Consider the following 21,902-nt stretch of genomic DNA (forward strand, 5'->3'; position numbering starts at 1 on the left):
AGGAAGGCTTCCTGGATGTGGTAGAACTTGTATTAGACATACTTTATGAAGTCCTTATAGTGATGTTGGGCATGTCAACTCTTTACTCTGTGTCTCAGTGTCCCCATTTGTCAAATGAGGGAGTTGAATCTCTACAGATTTTTCCAACTCTCAAGAAACCAAAATATAAGGATGGTTTATATATTTGGTGAGATCTGGGTTGTTTTAGCTTCAACATCATGTAACACAAACTACTTTCCTTCTTTTTCATAATGATGATGATAAACATACTTTTGAGAGGACATGGGACAGAGGTCCAGTTCTGACACATAATGACAGTGTGACTCTAGGTAAGTTTTCTTGAAGCATGGGGTAACTGTTTACATCAATAAATTTCAGAGAAGGTAGCAACCTGTTTTGGTAGAGGTAATTTTTCTCACCTGGAAATTTCTCAAAGCAATGACATCACAGATTTAAGCTTCTTTTTTGGTCCTAAGACTCATAATGATAGACTATGTGGCAGACTGAATAGAGAGGCTCAGTGAGTCAGGAAGACTTGTGTTCAAGTGTGACCCTGACATTCTGACTGTGTAACTCTGTGCAATTTATTTCACTTCTCAATGCTGTAAGAAGTCAAAGTTGCACAAAATTTGCTGATTTATGTTGGATTTCCCTATACCAATGAAATCACTGGTTCTGTCCAAAATAGCAACAATAGACATTTGCATAATGCTTTATTGTAAAAACAGTACAGTAATTTTTTTTGCAGAAGCTCATTTTCTGATACAGCTTAAATTCCATTATAACAAAATCTCTGAATAGCAAAATAATACTCAATCATCAATGGATCTTTCACTCATTTTAATTAATGCTTAATACATTCTTGATGGGGGGTGGGGAAGGAAACCAAACAAAATGTGAAAACAGAGTTATCCTAAAGTGGGATGGAAGATAATAGGTTCATGTTCATTGGAGGTTTTCAAGCAAGTTATAAATGCTTTCATGTAGGAAATTGGTAGAAGAAATTCTTCTTCAGGTATGTTTTTTTTCCCCAGGAGAGCCACTGAGTTCCCTTCTAATACCAAAATTCTGTGACTCTCTAATCAGCTTTCAGTGGAGAAGCAATAAAACAAATAGGAGAGTCTAGAGGAGTTTGGAGATTTGGTTCTCTTTTCTTTTAATCCTTAGATTCTTTCATGAATAAATGAAAGAATGAAGAAAGCATTTACTGTGTATTTAATACTATGGTAAGTTCCGAGAATATAAAGGAATAAACAATATACGTATGAAGGTTTAACAGCAGGTCAGATGGAAAGGTCCAGATCTTTCTAGAATTCATCGAATGATCTGCCCCAGAAAAGCATGGAAGGAGTGGTCCACTACTGTTGGGAAAGGGGAAGGAGGGCTAAGGACTGGAGGGGGAAAGGAATTCTGGGTTCCTTCTAGAAAGAATGGGATTACAAAGATCAATGCCCAAGGGAAGAGGTCAGAATCTGAAAGGCTTGGGAGTGACCTCTGGAGTGCATCTGCTTGGTATCAGTTCTAAATGGGGTCTTCCTTTATCTCATCTATCAGTTCCAAATGGGGTCTTTTCCCCATTTTTGTCTGTTTCCCTTAAGCAGCTGAGCAGGGAGAGAGGATGACTGTAATATTATAATTGCCAGTTTTTCTTTACCTCTACACAGATACAAGGATCCTTTGATTTTCAATTCCTAATAATGATAAACATTTGCTTTTTAAAATTATATTGCATTTTAGAAAGCACTTTGCTCACAATGTTGAGATGAAGTTGATGGTAGAAAGAAATAGAGATTAGTAGCTAGATTGGGCAATAGGGAGTCATTGGAACACCTTAAATAGGGGAATGACTAGCTTAGACCTTACATTCCATCAACCAAAGTTTGCTGAGACAAAGGCTTTGCCATCTGCTCATATGCCAGAATGTCTTATGAAGCCCTTGCCCAATCAGAGATCCCTTAAGTGGATAGGCAGGCTTGTTGCAATCCTTCTAGACTCTCCTTGGCTGCTGAGGCTTGAGGTCATTGGATTTTATTCTAGGGATTCATCCTTATTCCAGATATATAGTATTCTATTGGTTACCTATGTCAGAATAGGTCATTTCATTTCCTGCCATATTTTAAAAACTTTTTCTCAAAAGTATTTGAGAAAATTTGTAGTGTTCTCTCTCATTTTACTTCCGATTAGGTTGATCAACTTCCCTCAAACTGACTTTTTTTAAAAATAAAATTCCCAGGGAATATCACCACCCTAATAAATAAACAGGATATTCCAACTTGTCTCTTGCAAGGTTTCTTAAATACTAAGCTTAAGCAATTGAATGGGTTGGTTTACTCTATGACCATATGCAATTCTTCTATAATAACTTTTGTGCCTTCTATAATAACTTTTTGTTCCTAAGTGATTTGTCCAAACTCTCTCGGAAATTAAGTTGCAATATTGGGATTTGGGCCCAGATTCCTAAATTATTCAAATCAATGCAACAAATATTTATCAAACATCTCCTGTTTTCAAGGAGTAATACTGGTTATTAGTGATTAGAAAATAGATATGAAAATAGCCTTTCTCTCAAAGAGTTTAAAACATTAAGGGAGGAGGAGTGGGAAGCATACAAAAAGTCATGATATAAAGGAAGGGAGAACAAGTCTAGTGAACAATAGGAAGAACTGATGTAGTTCTTTGAGGTTTGTGAAGTATTTCACATGTCATTTCACACTAAATAAACCTATAAGGTCCATGCTATTATTATCTTCATTTTGCAGGAGAGGAAATTGAGGTTGAGAAACTAACTCGATTAGTGTCGTATATCTAAAACAATAAGTTTGTCAGCTCTTTCTAATCGCAAGTGTGACACCTGATCTACTCTACCATTCTGTTGGGAATCTGAGGGAACTGCAAATGTCCAGCTTGGAAAAACTCTGGGAAAATATAATTTCAAGTATTTTAAGTTTCAGGTAGCGGAAGGACCCTCACCACAGAAGTTGATTTTGATATTTGTTCCATGATCCCCAAAGACAGAACTAGTAATAAGGTATAAAAATCACAGAGAAAAATTTATATTTTGTATTATAAAAATTTTCTTTCCAATGAAAGCTAGCCCAAAGTGGAACAGTTTGACTGGAAAAGTGGAGTTCTATTTATTTGAGATGTTCAGGCAAAGACTGGCTGACCGTTACTATCTTGTGTTGCACATCAGATTCTGCCTCTGAAAAGAGGCAGCTGCTGATGTAGTGGACTTGTCATCAGGAAGACCTGAGTTCAAATTCAACCCCAGATACTGACCCTGAGTAAATCACTTACACTTTTCTGCCTTAATTTCCTCATCTGGAAAATGAGGATAATAATAGTCCCTATCTCCTAGAGTTGAGAGAATCAAATGAGATAATATTTATACAATGCTTAGCACAGTGTCTGGCTTATAAGCGATGCTTCTTGCTTTTCTTATTCAGGTGTATGCTGTGCTAGATGGGCCCTGAGGTCCCTTTCAGCTATGAAATTCTAGATTCCCTCATATACATCAAACATGCCCTTTTATGAAAACAGTGGTTTCCATTCCAGATTTTTCCCCATGTTCACCCCATATTACATGATTCTAGTCATCGATGACTACCTAGGGATTTGGAAGCTATCCAGGTTGACTTGCAACACACTGTACAGATGTCCAAAGTTGTGTACACGTGGGAGGCTGAATGAAATGGCAATTGTAGAAAGCCCTGAAGCATCAATCTAATTTGGTAGGTTTCCTAGAATCTGAATTCTAAAACATTCACCGAGAGGCTGGAAAATTGGGAGAGACAGACCTTTTCCACTTTCTTTAAGTATCAAATCCTGCGCAAGTAGAACAGAATTAATAATAGTTAAGATTTATATAGGACTATAAGTATTAGAAAACACTTTACATATATGATCGCATTTTATCCTCACCACAACTGTGGGAGGAAGAAGCTATTATTTCTACTTTACAGAGGAGGAAACTAAGGCATATAAAGTTTAACAGACTTGGACAGGATCATCCAACTATTAGGTGTCAAAGATAGGCTTAAATTTTAGTCTTCCTGGCCCACTACTCTATCCAAAATACCCTTTGTCACTTCTCTCTTGATCTCTCTGTCATCTCTGCCTGTCTCTGTTTCTTGTCTTTCTATCTCTTTCTCTCATCTGACACAAAGTTTAATAAATGTTCCTTGATGGAATGAGTTTCACCAGATCTTGTTTCAGGGAGATTATCTTTTTAAAAAAATTAATTTTTTTTCCCAACTACATGAAAGATAGCTATCAATTTTCAGTTTTTAGAAAATTTTGAGCTTCACATTTTTCTCCTCTTGACAGCGAATAATCTGATATAGGTTATCCATATAGAATCATGCTAAATATATTTCCATATTAGTCATGTTGTGAAAGAGGAATCAAAACAAAAGAAAAAACCATGAAGGGGGAAAAACAGAGCATAAAACAAATTTAAAAAATTGAAAATAGCATGCTTTGGTTGCAGTGACTTCATCTGGAACATAAACCACATTGGGCAAAATAATCACACAGTACCCTAATAGTAAATAGAAGAGATGAATATGAAGTCTGACTATTAGAGACTGATGGAGTTGAAGGAAATGTCTGGAGGACTAGAAAGACTACAGACCCAAAGGCCCCAAAGAGTTATGGTGTCAGAACCCACAGATTCATGGCTTTCCTCTGATTAAGGAGAAGGTGTGACTAGCAGATCAGTGTCATTAAAAAGCACTCACTATCTTAGGACTCAAACTCCCCCTTTATAGTGTTTTTTTTTTCCCTGAACTTTCCCTGCAGAGTTCTCTCTGAATTTGTGTCCCTTTTGTTCAGAGACTAATGTGCTATTTTCTTGTGCATCAACTAGAATCTTCTGTTCAGCTCCTCCCTCTCTCTTCTGCCACCCCAACCTTCAATATCTGTTATATTTGTAAACTTTCAGCTTTGACATCAGATTGGTTTAGATTATTTTCTTGCCTTCTAGATTTCACTAAGCAATGGCTACCTGGAAACCAAGATAGGAACTGAAAATGGGTCTTCTTTTTTCTCCCTTCCACGATTTCACCTATTTTGCTTCTTTGAGCTTTCTCTTTATTCACAGAGGTGTCTACACCTTCCACACTAGACTCTGGAGGAAATCATTTTCAGCTTGAACTTTGCCTTAGAAACAATGAGGGAACGTGGGACAGGATTCCTTTCTCCACTGCCAAGACTAAAAATGTTTGGCTGACGTTTGGGCTTCTGAGGTTTTGGACTCCGTCCAGGTCATCTGTAACAGAATTTTGAAATCTAAATAAATGAGTTCAAGTTCATTCTCCTTTGAATTGGGGCCTCAGGGCTTCTTTCTCTCCACCCATCATGCACCCCATGTGACATCTGAGCACGCACTCCAGAAATACCAATAGAGCAGAGAGAATTGGGAAACATTTTCTGAGGTTGTTCATGGTCATTGTTTGACTCAATGACCAAAATAAGATCATGGTGGGAGACTTCCTGTTCCTTAATGGGAATTAGTTTTTTTTCTCTTGGGATCTGTAGCCTTAGATTTTCTTTTTGGTCATTCTTTAGGGGAAAGAAAAAACAGAGTGACCCTTACATGGCTTGTGGCTTTCTTTGATTCTGAGACTAAGCAAGATTCTGAGGGGTCCTTTGTGAAACACCACACACTTAGTCTTTGTTCTACTCATTTTGTTCTGGAGCCAAGTATTTTGCAAGTCAAGTAACATTCTCCTGAGGCACACTCACTCAATCTGCTGCTGCCTTGGACTGTGAAGGCTGGGCTAATATGTGCTGGAAAGGGAGGTGTGGAGAGAAGCTTTGGGGATGCTATATATGGCACATCTATTGGATGGCAAGGAGTCTTCAGATAAATTGTAGAATTGATGGTCTCCTTATCATTCTGTCAAACAGGTCCCTCTGAATTCCAAGACAAAAGTGGCTTTGGTTGGAAAATGAATATAAAGAAAATTATAGGCAGCTAGGTGGTGTAGTGGTTAAAGTGCTAGGCTTGTAGTCAGGACAAATCTGGCCACTTACTAGCTTGTGTGATCCTAAGCAAGTCACTTAACCGTGTTTTCCTCTGTTTCATCATCTGTAAAATTAACTGGAGAGGAAAATAGCATACTATTTTAATATCTTTGTCAAGAAAAACACCAAATAGAGTCACGAAGAATCAGACATTATTGACTAAAAAATGGCTAAGCAATAAAAATAAAGAAAATAAGCCTATGTACAGAAAGAGAGAGTAGCCAGACTCGCTGGAATTGCTCTAGAAAGTTACCGCCATTAAAAAACCCCCACTTTACTTAGGTGAAACCTGAGTAACTTCAGAGTAGAAGTTTTTAGTCTGGGGCTCACAGACCCCAAGGAATCTGTGGATGTATGTCAGGGGATCTGTGAGCTTTAAATAGTTTTAGAACTACATTTCAAAATAACTGGTCTGCAAATTGGGAAAGGAACCAATTTTGTCTTCTAGAATCCTTCATCTTCCTTTCTTTGCCCATTTCTTCTCCCATCCTCAGTGGTTCAGACATTGATGCATGAGTTTTAAAAAAAAATAATAATGATGATGTTTTCAAAGAAGACAACCACATCAGGGAAGAGTAGTTTTAGAGCTGAAGGGGACCTTCAAAGCCATCCCAGAGCCAAAAGGTGCCCAGGGTCCTCACATTACTCCCATGGTTTCCCAGGCTTCTCAATTGTGGGTTTCCCCTCCCCTCAATTCCTTAGAGTTTTCATGACTCTTACATTAAAACATAGCTGTTCTTTGCCACATTCCCTCTGAGCCTTGCTAAGTGACTAAAACTGATTCACACTAAGGCAGATATCTAAATGGATTACAATCCTTTGGCCCCATGGTACTTCCAAGTGTCATATGTATTTCATCATATGCCTCCAATGCTTTACTTAAAAGGCTAAGCAATTGTGGGAATTAGAAGCCGTCTGTCAGGGTCAGTAGAGTTATTTTTGGGCATGGGGACCTTTTGTTTTTTTCCCTTAAGACAATGGAAATGTCATACAGTTTAGATGATTTAGCCTATTCTTCCTATAAAAAAAGGCAGATTTTGCTTCATTGAATGTAAACATCAGAAGGGAGCTCAGATTCTCTTTCCTTCCCTGGTCACTGGAACAAATGTTCCTACATTTCTACAATGTTCCTACAAAATGGTTAGCAAAGACACTTGAAAATGTGATGATGGGAAACTCCTGGGATGACCAACTCTAATAAACTAACAACAGGAAGCTAGGTAGTTCAGTGGATAAACTCTGAGTCAGCAAGACTCATGTCTTGCCTCAGACATTTACTGTCTAACACTGAGCAAATCACTTAACCTCTCTGCCTCAGTTTCTTCATCTGTGAAATGAGGGGTTTGTATTTGATAACTTGTAAGGTCTCTTTATAGCCTTGAATTTATCATTCTAAGAGGTTTTTCTCCAAGTCAGACTCTAATCCTTCTACCCATTGATCATTATTCTGCATTTTAGGGTTAAGTAGAAAAAACAAGCTAATGATTATGTTTGAATGGGGATAAACAGTTCTCCAGGGCCAGAAGAAAGGAAGAAGAAATAACGTCATGGTTAGGATTTAGAGTTAACCATCTCCGCCCAAGCTCCGCTTCCCAGGATGTTGTCCCATTCCCATTTTTCATTTTTGTGTATTAGTTGGTGGATTAGTGTATTAGTTGCAATGGCCAGAGCTTTGCACAACCCACTGATAAATATACTTCTCTAGTAGTCTTGTGAGGCAGGTCAATATTACCACCTGCATTTGCTGATTGATTGTCTAAAGCTTGAAGGAATTTGGGACTGACCAAACTCATCACAGAAAAGACAGTCTAGTATTCTGACTCAGGGTTTTATAGACCCTAAAGAGTCATTTTAGACAAATAACAAGGAAGGATAGATCTGCCTTTGATTTCCAGTTTTCATATGGGATTCTTTTCCTCCTCACCACAGCTAAGTCCCCTCTCAGTGGCATCCCCTCTATGCTTAGAAGAATGTTTTTAATACAGTCATCCCTTCCACATGTCGATTTTCCTCTTCACAATTTTGATATATCACAGGTTGACATAAGAAACTAAGTGGGGATTTTGGGGAGTTTAGGTAAAGCTACAGAGAAACTAGATGGTGCAGTGCATAGAGCACTGGCCTTAGAGTCAGGAGGACAGGAGTTTGAATTCATCCCAGACATTCACTGATTTGCTGACCTTGGGCAAGTCACTTAGCCCAACCAAGACAATCTCCAGCTGTTCTGATTCATATATAACCATTGGACCCAGATGGTTCTGGAGGAAAATGTGAGGCTGGTAGACTTAGCACAATACCCTCATACTCAAATCCAATTTAAGTGCTCCTCATGGCATCACCTCCCTGATGTCATGTTCTTCTTTGAGAATGAAAGACAAACATTATTATAGATGATACACAAAGGCCAACTCATGATACAGAAAAAGTTTAGAAACTCAGAAATGCATAAAATATAGATAGCATTGCACAATATAACCCATGACCGAATAGTTATTCCAAATTTTAAAATACCCTATAAAAGAAAAAGAAAAAAAATCAGACTTCCTTTCTGATATGAAGACAGAGCCAAATGATTTTAATGTGAATTTTCCAGATCACAAGGGTGCAGCACCTCTAATCCCCACAAAGTGGAAGGGATAATTGTATTATTTTTCTTTTCTACAATTACTAGTGCTTCCATTCAGATCTCCTCAGGTTCACTTGTGTTTATTTTGTCTATACATATCTAGCAGTCATTGAGTAAGGGTTGGGCTAGTTATCTGAATCTTAAAAAATCCTGGGGTTGTATGTCTTTGCAGTACAGGGAGAACTAGAGAGAACAGGATTAGAGGGTTGGGTTTTCCCCATACAGGGGGAGTCTTGAGGTTTTTCTAAAGGGAGAGATGATAGGAGGCAGATGATGGATCTCCCTCCGCCAACCCATGGAACAGTAGTCAATAGTGGTGACATTTGTAGGCTCCTTCTACAAACGTAAGACTCCAACACCAGAGTTGAAAGCCAAGAAGATAAGGTATTTAGGCCTAGAATAGTTTATTGGAATGTCAGACCCTGAGGAACTGGGCATTTTTAACCATCGATCAAGTTGGTTCAACTCTATGACTGAATCAGAGTTGGATGAGATGATCCCTAAGGTTCCTTCTGGGTTTGACATTTTCTTATTCTTTGCCCCTTGTTTTACCTTAGAGTGGTCCACTTTTAATGCTTTTTTTGTTTTGTTTTTTTCTTTACTACCGGAACTAATGCGTAGCACTCAGTAGGTGTTTCCTTAACTTTTGTTGAGTAGTCCTGACCTCCTACTTCCTGTGTGACCTTCAAGAAGCCTCTAAAACCTTGGTCTCTCTTCTATAAAATGAAGAGTTGAATTCAAGATCTAAGCTTCCTTCTAAATCTGTATCTATTCTCATTTCTTTATTCTTGTCTTTAAATAGAACTGGGTAAATGAAAGAATTATGTCTAAGAAGAAAAAGTCTAAATATAAAGGGCTTCAAGAAGTTATGACTTATTACTATAAGGAATTTTTTAGAGGTTATCTTATCCCATGTTCCTTAGTTCACAGAAGTTGAAACTGAGGTCAAAATTGGATTTACTGTGGAGTCAGGAAAACCTTTTTTTTTTGGTTTTTGTTTGCAAGGCATTTGGGTTAAGTGACTTGCCCAAGGTCACACAGCTAGGTAATTATTAAGTGTCTGAGTTCAAATTGGAACTCAGGTCCTCCTGACTCCAGGGCCAGTGCTTCATCTACTGCACAACCTAGCCACCCCAGGAAAACCTAAATTCTAATCCTGTCTCAGATACTTAGTCTCCTCTTGACCCCGGGCATGCTCTGCTTCAGTTTTCCTCATATTAAATTGAGGCTAAATACTTATCTCCCAAAGGAATTGTGAAGAAGAAAAATGAAGTTGTATTTGTAGAGCATTTGAAAATCTTCTATAAGTGCTAGCTATTTACAGGATAGAGCTCTTATCCAGAACTCAGGAAGAACTGAGTTCAAATTTAACTTCATAAATCTATTAGCTGTGTGACCCTGGTCAAGTCATTTAACCTCTGTCTGCTTTGGTTTTTCTCAAATGTAAAATGAATAATACAGAATTATCAACCTCCCAGGGTGGTTGTGAGGATCAAATGAGATGATATATGTAAAGCCCTTAGGAATCTGGCACAAAGTAGGCACTTAATAAATGCTAATTCCCTTCCTTTGTTGATCACCCAAGTAGCCAAAGGTAAAATGTGACTGAGAAGACATAGGGTCCTATGTTTAGAGTCAGACAAAAACCAGTCCTTTCATTCCATAAATGAGGAAACAGGCAGGTGAAGTGACTTAACCAAAGTATCCTGGGTAATAAATATCAGAGGCAGGATCTAAACCTATATTGTTTGAACTCAGAGATAGAGTCCTTCCCACTGTGCCAGGTCACAAACCCAGGAAGGTTTAGCTTCAGATTCCTCAATTGTCAAATGAAGGAAATGGAAGAGACAACAGTTAGAACTCTTTGGAAATTACTTAAGGATTCTATGAATTATATGAGATTTCTGGCTGTTTGAATCCTGGATAAATGAGCCATCTACTATATTCATTTAGAGTAGAAGTGAGGAAATATTTTTCTGCCAAGGGCCTTTTGGATCATGCATGAATAATCAACTTAAAAATTAGCCTGCTTTATTTGATCAAACATTTAATTGATTCACCCATTAAAAACCCCTAGATTTATTGAATTTCAAATCCTTCCTGTAGTTGCCTTGACAGCACCAGACCAAATCATTTTGCTGACCTGAGGGCTTGGTGTTTCCTGTCCCTGAAGTAGAGAAACCAAAAATTATTATGGATACTGGTCATGTCCACAGTGATTTCTCAAAGTGACCATGGATAGGGGAAACCAACGACTCTTATTCTAGGCTAAAATGAGGGAGAAAATTAGAGTTTTGATGAAGCAAGAAATTCCTCTTAGATGAGGAATTCTGGGAGCATTTAACGGTCACTGTGAAGAAAACAAAAAAGCTGTTGTCGATCCATCTTGGCAAATTTTGACTCAAATGAGGTATCATTGTTTCTATTGTTTCTGCAAGGAATTGAAGTGGGTGGAATAAATATCTATGGTTATAACAAATGAGTAAAGCACCCTAATTTTCTATTATCACAAAAAACAGATAATTCAGAAAAGAACACTGAATTTCAAATAAGTAATAAATCTCATCTCTAACTGGATTATTTGGACCAGTCCCTTCATCTGTCTGAGATTCAGCCTGTTCTACTATAAAATGAGAATAAATTTTGTGTTCTAGGTCTATCAGAATTGTGGGGGAAGGCTCTTTGTCAAACTTCAAGTATTATATAACTTTAAGCTATTATTAATATTTCCAAAAGCTGACATGGAACATTTAAACTTGAAAATTAGTTCTATTCTCTTTCCCCCCTCTAGGAAGCAGGGGAGGGGGACATTACACAGGGACAACAGCTGACTTCATAGGGCTTTTTAAAAATCATTCCCCCCAAAATATTTAGTTTAAGGATTTAAAAAAAATGAATCCTGAATTCTTTTATCTCCCTTTAATTCATTGAGAAGGCCAAAATGTGATAATAATTGTACATGTGAAATCATTCAAATCATATTTTCATGGTAGCCATGTGACCAAAAAAACTAGAAAAAGTCAAAAAATTAAGATTAAATCTACATTCAAACTCCATCCGTTTTTTCCCCCTCTCTGGAGGTGAGATTTTTCATTATAAATGCTTCAGAAATTTCTGGAATCATTGTACTGCACAGGATAGCTAACTCATTCACAGTGATCATCATATAATAGTGCTGCTACTGTGTGCAATAATCTGGATCTGCTCACTTCACTTTGTATCAATTAGGTTTCTCCTTTTGAAACTATTCTACTCATCTTTCTTATAACACATTAGTATTCGACACATGCCACAACTTGTTTAGCTCTTTCCAGATGATAGGCATCCTCTCAACTTCTAATTCTTTGTCACTTCAAAAAGAAGTGCTATAAATATTTTAGTACATATAGGTCCTTTTCCCCTTTTCTTTGATCCTTTTGAGATATAGTCCTAGGGGTGGAACTGCTAGGCTAAAGAATATGCGAAATTTTATATCCCTTTGGGAGGAATTCCAAATTGCTTTCCAGAACAGTTGAATCAATTCACAACTCTACCAACATTGCATTAATGTCCCAGTTTTCCTACTCCCCCTTCAACATTTGTCATTTTCCTTTTATATAATATTAGTCAATCTGATATGTGAGGTATAACCCCAGAGTTGTTTTAATTTGAATTTCTCTAATCAATAATGATTTAGAACATCTTTTTTTTTCATATGGCTATAGAGAATTTTAATTTATTCTTTTGAAGTCTGGCTGTTGATTCATGATACGATCCACCTCCAGAGAAAGAACTGATGGATTCAGAATGCTTATCAAAGCATACTATTTTCACTTTTTTGTGATTTTAAAAAAATCAGTCTGTATTTTCTTTCATAACATGACCATTGTGGAAATATATTTTGCTTGACTGCACTTGTATAACCTATATAAAATTGCTTACCATTTCAGGGAAGGGGAAGAAAAAGAGGGCAATAGAGAATTTGGTACTCAAAAGTTTTAAAAAAGAATGTTAAAATGTTTTTTTTAAATAAATAGGAAAAATTATTATTCAAAAGAAAACTGCCTGCTTATATACTTTGACCATTCACCAATTGAAGAATAATTTGTATTCTTATTGATTTGTTGTAGGTCTCTATGAATTTGAGAAACAAGATCTTTATTAAAGAAATATTTTGTAAAATTCTTCACCCTTCTTGCTCAAGTTGCTTGCTTTCCTTCTAATCTTAACTGAATTGGTTGTATTTGTGTAGAACCTTTCTAATGTTTCATAATCAAAATTTATACATTTTAACTCCCATGATGCTGTCTATATCTTGTTTGGTTATAATTTTGCCCTTATCCTTAAGTCTGAGAGGCAAAATTTTCTGTTTCATTAATTTATGTGTCATCCTTTATGTCTAAATCATATACCAATATTTTTTTTGGTATATGTTGGTCTATACCTAGTTTCTACCAAATGCTTTCTTGTTTTTCCAGAATTTTTTGTCAGATGAGTTCTTATCCCAAAAGCTGGGATCTTTGGGGTTCATGAACCAGTAGATTTCTATGGTCATTTACTAGTGTGTATTGAGTTCTTAGTATATTCTGTTGATACACCATTATTATTACTTAGTCATTACTTAACAGAGTTTTCATGGCTGTCACTTTGTGAGATACTTGAAATCTGGTGCTGCTAGACCACCTTCCTTCACATTTTTTTCATTAAATCCCTTGATATTTTGAATTATTGTTCTTCCAGATGGATTTTTTTAACTCTAGAGAAATATTTTTTGGTAGTTTGATTGGATCTCTATGGTTAAGTAAAATAATTTAGGTAGAATTGTACTTTTTTTCTCATACTGGCTTGGGTTATTCATGAACAATTAATATTTCTATATTTGTTTATACCTGTATTTGTATGAAGAAGTATTTTATTACTGTGTTCATATAGTTCCTGGTTTGACTTGGCAGGTAGTATTTTTTTATAGTGTATAGATATTTTTAATGGAATTTCTCTTTCTATCTCTTGCTCCTGGACTTTAATATTTAGAAATGCTGATGGTTTGTGTGAACTTATTTTATATAGCAACTTTGTTAAAGTTGTTCATTTTCTCAACTAGTTTTTAGTTGATTCTCAAGGGTTCTCTAAGTATACTATCATATTATCTCCAAAGAGGGATACTTTTATTTCCTTATTGCCTATTCTAATTCCTTCAATTATTCCCCCCACCCTTATTGCTACACTTAGCATTTCTAGTACAATATTGAATAATAGTGGAAATAATTGGCATCCTTCCTTCAATGCTGATCTTACTGAGACAGCATTTAACTCATTTCCATTACAAATAGTAGTTGCTGATTATTTTAGATAAATATTCACATGCTAGCAATGTTGATGATGGTGGAAAAGTATAAGAGGAATAGGAATAACTGTTGTACTTTGCCATCATCATCATCAACACTGTTAGCATGTGAATAGTTCTAAGCTTTGTAGAGGGCTTTGCAAATATCATTTTATCCTCTTGACAACTCTGTGAGGTAAGTGCTATTCTTATCACTGTTTTCCAGAGGAGGAAACTGAGGCAGTTAGAGGTTAAACAGTCTACACATTGGGTCATCCAGGAAGCAAATTTGAACTTGGGTCTTCTTGACTCCATGTGCAACCTTCTATTCACTGAGCCAGATTCCAGTCTTTAAAATTCATTGATGGTTCTAGTCACCTCCATCAAAAGGTTCAAATGTCAACTTCTTCATGAAACCTTTTTTCTGCATCACCATCACCTGCCACCGGCTGCTAGTTGCCTATAGCTACCTTATATTCATTTCAAATATATTTTATATATATATATATATATAATATATAATATATACTTACATGTCTACATATTGTCTCCCACATTATGCACATGTGACTTGAGGGCAGGGACTGGTTTTTGTCTTTCTTTTCAATCTCACAACAATTGGCACCTAGTACTCACTTAATAAATAGGTGTTGGTTGTTTGATTTCCACTCTGCTTGACAGTCTCTCCGAATCAGAAAGAGAGTAGCATCACTCTACTTCAGCAGAAGAGATTTTATTGTTTTTTGAACTTTACATTTTTTCCTCTAGCAGAAGAGATTTTAGATCAAGAAAATCAACGATGGCCAAAACCATGGTGACCTGTAATTATTCGCTATTATTCAGGCAATCAACAAGAATTTATTCAAGGCATCCTGTTATTGTGCAAAACCCCAGATTAGGCTTTGAATTATTATTCCCAGTCATTATCTGGAAGCTCTCAGACGTAACCTAGAAGATAGAAGGGCAAAATATAGCTAAAAGAGAAATTTCCAACTCCTATACTGGTCAGATCTTTAGTTTGCAGCCCAGCTAATTAAATCATATGACAAAATCCCTTGTGAGCAGTAAAAATGTCTAGCTAATACTGGCTGGTATTTATATAGCTCTTTATATACATTATCTCATTTGATCCCTATGAGAGATGTACTCCAGATATTAGGATTCCAATTCTGTTGATGATGATAACTAGTATTTATATAGTGTTTGTAAGGCAGCAAAGTGCTTTCCATACATTATTTCATTTGATACTCATAGCAACCCTGCATGCTAGGGAATATGGGTATCATTATCCCCATTTGTACAAATTTCCCCATGGTCCCTTAGCTACTAAGTATCAGAGGTGGTATTTGGAAGCCAGGTTTTCCCAAAAGCTAGTCTTGTCTCTCTCTATAACACTACAGATAAGAAAACTAAGGTGAAGGTGACTGGAGCTTTGCCTCAGGGTGCAAAATTTCAGAGACATCAACAGCGTTTGTCATCCTTTGGCAGCAAAAAAATGTTCAGAAATCATCATCTAGTTAAGAAGAATATTTAGTTAAATTAGAAAACCAACAGGCAGCAGGTTAAGGTGATTTCCTATCCCAACCTTGTTAAGCTTCTTTCTCTAGTCCCGCATTCCTCATAATCTGCCTAGCTCTGCTTCAGACAGTGTATCCTAAAGTGTCCTTCTCTAAGCTGCCATGGGGAAATTTTCTTATACTCTCTTAACTGAAGATAAGTTTCATGAAGGCTGTTTGGGGTGCTGTTTCTGAGGTTTTAATCAAGGGGGGGAAAGTCATTGCTAACTGTACCACAATAGGGAGGACATTTCACTTATTTATTTTTGTTTTTAGTCTTTGCAAGGCAATGGGGTAAGTGACTTGCCCAAGGTCACACAGCTAGATAAGTATTAAGTCTCAGGTTGGATTTGAACTCAGGTCCCCCTGACTCCAGAATCAGTGCTCTCTCCACTGTGCCACCTAGCTGCCCCCTGATATGTTACTTATTTACAGTCACATAAGTATTGTATGTGGGAGGCACAATTCAAGTACAGGTCTCTCCTGACTTGTCCTGATCAGGACAATTTCTATTATATAACATTATCTCTTAAGAGATAACCTATAAAGAAGGCCAAAGGCATCAGGAGATTAAAATCAAATTGGAGAGACAAACATCATAGAATTCTCCAGAAAAGTGAAGCCTGAGGGATGGGGGGGGGGCTAGAGGTGAGATTTAAACCTATGAGAAGATATTGATCTCGCTAAAATGGGAATTTTAGAAATATAGAATATAGAAAATAGAAATTTAGAATAGATGACTTGTAAGATCCTCTCTGAGCCTCAATTTCCTTATCTATAAAACAAAGAAGTTAGACTTGGATGATCACCAAAGACCCTTAAAATCTCTTCACCTATAAAATGAGGGGGTTGGGCTAGATAACCTGTAACATCTCTTCTAGCACTAACTCTATTATCATATTACCTCTCTGAGCTTGAATTTCTTCATCTCCAAAGTGAGAATGTTGGACTAAATTACTTCTGGCATCTTTTCCTTCTCTAAATCTAGGATTCTGTGATATGTCTGAATCTTAATTTGCTCATCTCTAAAGTGAAAGAGTTGTACAATATGGTCTTTAAGGTTTAGTCCAACTCCAAATCTCTTACCACTGACCTCCTTGACTGCTCACTTGGTTTCTCTCCTCAGCAGACGCTTGCAACCTGTGCTTCATGATCAAAGTTAACCCTATTTTTCTAGCTCTTATCCACATGGGACTGAGACCAATTCAAAAATATGATTTCTGAGTCTGTATTAGGCTGAGTTCCTAAATGAGTTAATATAGGCAAAAAAATCTGGATCCTTCTCTCATAGAAATTAGCTAAAAGAATCTCTTCTAACTAGTCTTCCCCCACATTGTTTCAAGTTGACTTCCAATGCAGCACAATGTGGGATGCTTTGTATTTGCTTGAAAGATAGGAAGAGGATACAAGCAAGAACTATTAGCCATCAGAAATATAATGCAGGTGGGTAATGAGAAACTCAGGGTATTCCAAAATGAAGTTCTCATTTGAGATATCAACCTTCCAGATTCATGTGTCAGGAGATCCAAGAATCCCTGAATGTCTGAGAAGTTCAATGGAACCCAAATATGACTTCCGTGTTCAATCTTGGGCTTCTCAATTCAATCACCAAACATTTATTAAGTGCTTGTTGTGTTCAGGTACCATGCTAGGCATTGGGGAAACACAAGAATTATGTAAGTCCATATGAACAATATATAAGGTTAATTTCTTTACATTGAGGAGTTGTGAGTAGCTGGGGGAAAATCAGTGATAATAATGGTTGTCCTTCATTTTCGAAGAAGACCATGACAACAGGGAGGTGATGCCATGAAAAGCACATGAATTGGATTTAAGTGAGGGGGATGCTGTGCTAAGTCACCAGGCTCACTTTCTCCTCCAGAGCCAGTTCCAGTGGCCAGATAGGAATCAGGATGACTAGAGACGGCCCTGGATGTGGGACAGTCAGGATAAGTGACTTGCCTAAGGTCACACAACTAGTGAATGGCAAATGTCTGAGGCTGGATTTGAACTCTTGTCTTCCTGAATCCAAGGTCAGTGCACTATCCACTGCACCACCTAGCTGCCCTTGGGGAGGGTGGGGTAAACTTCTTCTGAAATGAAGGACAAGGGCCTGGAGTCAGAAGTACCTGAGTTCAAATCCGACCTCAGACACTTAATAATTACCTAGCTGTGTGGCCTTAGGCAAGCCACTTAACCCCATTTGCCTTGCAAAAACCTAAAAAAAATGGACAAACAATATTAAGGGGAATCAGTAAATCTCTCACATAAGAGGTTGTGTTTGAGTTGAGGTTTGAAGGAAACTGGGAATTCTAAGAGGCAGATACAAGAAGATAGTGCTTTCTTGGCAGATGTGACAGTCTACAAAAACATACATGCTAGTGATAGAATGACTGAAAAAGAAGTACATGAAAAGAAGCAATAGGAATTTAATTGGAAAGGTAGTCTGGACTCAGATTGTGGAGAACCTTAAATGCCAGGCAGCGAGAATTATGTATCATCTTAGAGGCAAGAAGCAGTAACTACAATTTTTTGAACAAATCAGAGACATGTTTAGGGTTGTGTGTGCTTGAGGAAAACGACTTTGGCTGTTGAGTAGACAATGGATTGAAGAGAAGGGAGAGTCCAGGAAGGGAAACTGATTAGGAGGCTATCGAGATAGTCCAATTTAGAGGAGCTGAGGGTCTGTGCCAGGGTTTAGGCCCCGTGAGAGGGGAGAAAGGGGGACTGATCTAGAGAATTTGACCCAGGGTAAACTGGGTTGAAAAGAAAGAAAATTATTCAAGGGCATTGGAAAATGAGTTCTATGAAGAAAACCTATAGAAATTGAGATGATTTTTCCTTGGGACAGAGCAGGCAGAGAAGCAATTTACAGACAGATAGCTTAATTTGTCTACACAAAAGGATCATAAAGGATTATCAATTTTTATGTTTTAGATAAAATAAGTTAGGCAGAGTGAATCTGGTTTGACTTATAGCTCATCAAATATCTCTGGCTCTGGCTCGTCATTATTCAATAAGGAAACCCAAGCACAAAATAGGAAAACCCTTGCATCAATTCCCCCATGGTATCTGCAGACCCTTGCACATTTTAAAGAGATATGTAATCCATCTAATTTAAATTCATTTGCATTTTAATCATTACAGCTGTTGCTTAATAAAAATCTACTCCATGTCCAAACTTCTGGATTCCCTTCTGAAAATCATTAGACCTGTTTTGCCAAGAAGTAAATGAATTTTGAAAATAGGAAAAGTTTTCCTTAGGGAAGCCAAACATCCCGAACTTGGCAAACAAAAGGTACCTCCCCATTTTCTAATGGCCGGGTGTGCCTTTGGCAGCAGGTTGGGCCTAGCCTTAAGGTTTGTAAAACCAATATTTCATATAATCACCACTCACTCATCTAACAAATTCACTACCACTTTTTATTTCTTCAGAAAAGAGCATCATAAGTCCATGGTTTGGAGGTTTCCCCATTCTAGGTAGTAATGGCTTTGTGTGAATTATTGTCAAGTTAATCGAGCTAGTAAAATGCCCTCTATGGGGGATCCCTTAATATATCATAATATCTGTTGTAGGAATAAACTCTCCAACAGAGCCATGACTAGTGATTTTGGCACCTAGACAAGTTCTACAAAATATACTCTAAGACAAAGAGCTTGAAAAGTGTTCTGAAACTACCTTTTAAAGACCTAGTCTTTTGGGGGATAGCGAGAAACCTCAGGGAGAGATGTAAAGACTTAAGGTTCCATAATGAGTAATCTACCACTGGGGGAAGGAAAATGGTCTGGCCAAGTAAGAGCAGAACAGTGCTAGTCCCTATGCTAAATAATTCATTCAATCCTCACAACAGTCTGGTAAGGCAGGTGTTGTTTTTACATTTAAGATAGAAGCTACACAATTTGCCCAAGGGTCAGATTACTGTCAAACCAGATTTGAACTCAAGTCTTTTTTGACTCTATTCCAAGAATTTTATTTTCAACATTAGTGATAGCTAATTAAGATGGAATTTGTGATCTTACATAGTCAACAGTATTTGATGAAGATTTTATAAGGGAATCACTAGTTCACCCAAGGGCCATGTTAGAGTAGAGAATCCTGGATCTTACTGTGCTGTGATGGATTATAAAAAAGAAACAACTGGCCCAATGGAACAAATCACCAGTTTCTAGACTCCCTTCTTGCCAGTTTTCTCCTGGACATACAACAAAATCAGACAAGATTTCTTAAAGATGGTGAAAACAGAGATAACTTTGGTTGATGATTTTCTGATAATCAATATCAGGAGACACATAGAACTGGAAAAAAAAAGTTTGTCTAAGGAAATTTGCCACGGTTGTAGTGAATGTCCAATAAAGAATCCTATTGGAAGAGGATCCTTCTAGAATCACGGAACTTGAGAGTCAGAAGGGATCTAGCTTAGTGTTCATCTAGTCCAAGCTAGACACGAAAGCAATGCCCACTCCAGCATCTCTGATAAGTGGTCTTCTAGCCTCTGCTTGAAGTTATTCAGGGAAACCCACCACTTTTTAATTCGGATGGCCACATGGGGTTGATTGTGACACATCCTGAGACAGTGTAGCAACCTTTAAATTATATGTGTGACTGCTCTGCAAGTTTGACTCAACTAATCACCCCAAGAAAAGCAAGTTGGGGGGTCAGTTAGGTGGCACAGAGGATGGAACACTGGCCCTGGAATCAGGTGGACCTGAGTTCAAATTTTGCCTCAGATCCTTACTACACAGCATACCTAGCTGTGTGACCCTGGGCAAGTCACCTAACCCCATTGCCTTGCAAAAATCTAAAAAAAAAAAGAAAAAGAAAAAAAGCAAAACAAGTGGAGGAAGAATTCCTATTGTACTCCTAGCTTATCAGGTGGTTTACCCTATGAAGGATTTATGGGAAAACATGAATAAAGATGGCACAAATTGGGTTTACATAGACAGATTGCAATCTGAATAAATGGAGGGAGAATTCATTAGTCAAATGACATGGAAGCATCTGTCCCTGCAAAAATTAAAGTATCCATGGTCTGTAGCCTGAGCCTTTCCTCATGTCAAATTGGTTTATTTTGGACCCTTCAGAATCAAATAGACTGCATTTCCCATTTCATGCATGAAAGATGGCTGTTGATTCCTTTGAGCAAGGGAGACAATCAGGGAGAGTCTTTCTATCTTTGCCACTCTTCATGCCTGCCCCTTAAATATTGTTTCTTAATGTAGATTGCACAGTACCCTGACTGCTCTTGGCAACTGCATTCATGGTCGGAAGATTACCAATAGACGAACTGGCCCCTTTCCTACTGTAAAGAGAGCTAAGCCAGCTCTGGGCCTCCCTGGTTCCAAGTTGCACCAACTTCAACTCCAGGATGACTCTAGGTAGGTTGGCCATGGGGTATACTAGGAAGAGTGTTGCCAGGAGGCTCTTTCAGCCCACACTCCTGCTAGAAAACTGCATTATTCATCACTCTTGCTCAAGGTGTGATCAATGCTTCACCTCCTCCAGGACAGCATACTTGGCTCCTACCAACCATGCACAGAGGTATGTTGATGCAATTGCTTTCCAGACACTTGGGTACAGGAGAGGGGAAGGCGGCTTCCTTTGAAGAGGAGGGAGAGAAAGTGCTGGTAGGGAAGAAAAAGAGGGGCAGACCTGAATGAAACGGGTATGAAGGGACCAAACCAGATTAAAGAGAATATGAATGCTTCAGTCACTAGTAGGAGAGGGCTGAGCACACAAAAAGGGCATTTTGCTCCTTTCTCCTCCCTCTTTCTCCTTCTCCTTTCTCCTCCCTCTTTCTCCTTCTCCTTTCTCCTCCCTCTTTCTCCTTCTCCTTTCTCCTCCCTCTTTCTCCTTCTCCTTTCTCCTCCCTCTTTCTCCTTCTCCTTTCTCCTCCCTCTTTCTCCTTCTCCTTTCTCCTCCCTCTTTCTCCTTCTCCTTTCTCCTCCCTCTTTCTCCTTCTCCTTTCTCCTCCCTCTTTCTCCTTCTCCTTTCTCCTCCCTCTTTCTCCTTCTCCTTTCTCCTCCCTCTTTCTCCTTCTCCTTTCTCCTCCCTCTTTCTCCTTCTCCTTTCTCCTCCCTCTTTCTCCTTCTCCTTTCTCCTCCCTCTTTCTCCTTCTCCTTTCTCCTCCCTCTTTCTCCTTCTCCTTTCTCCTCCCTCTTTCTCCTTCTCCTTTCTCCTCCCTCTTTCTCCTTCTCCTTTCTCCTCCCTCTTTCTCCTTCTCCTTTCTCCTCCCTCTTTCTCCTTCTCCTTTCTCCTCCCTCTTTCTCCTTCTCCTTTCTCCTCCCTCTTTCTCCTTCTCCTTTCTCCTCCCTCTTTCTCCTTCTCCTTTCTCCTCCCTCTTTCTCCTTCTCCTTTCTCCTCCCTCTTTCTCTCCTTTCTCTTTCTTTCTCC

The 21,902-nt window shown here is 38.0% G+C and overlaps 1 long non-coding RNA gene across 1 annotated transcript in view; it reads left to right on the forward strand.

Moving 5' to 3' along the window:
* Positions 1-241: 241 nt before the first annotated feature.
* LOC141491616 (uncharacterized) overlaps positions 242-21,902 on the forward strand; it is a 29,534-nt gene continuing 7,873 nt past the window's right edge. Inside the window, exons 1-2 of the long non-coding RNA XR_012469668.1 lie at positions 242-329; positions 20,732-20,887. This is a non-coding gene — a long non-coding RNA (uncharacterized LOC141491616). The remainder of the gene's footprint in view (positions 330-20,731; positions 20,888-21,902) is intronic.

Source organism: Macrotis lagotis, chromosome 6 (genome assembly GCF_037893015.1).
Source record: "Macrotis lagotis isolate mMagLag1 chromosome 6, bilby.v1.9.chrom.fasta, whole genome shotgun sequence".
NCBI lineage: Eukaryota > Metazoa > Chordata > Mammalia > Peramelemorphia > Peramelidae > Macrotis > Macrotis lagotis.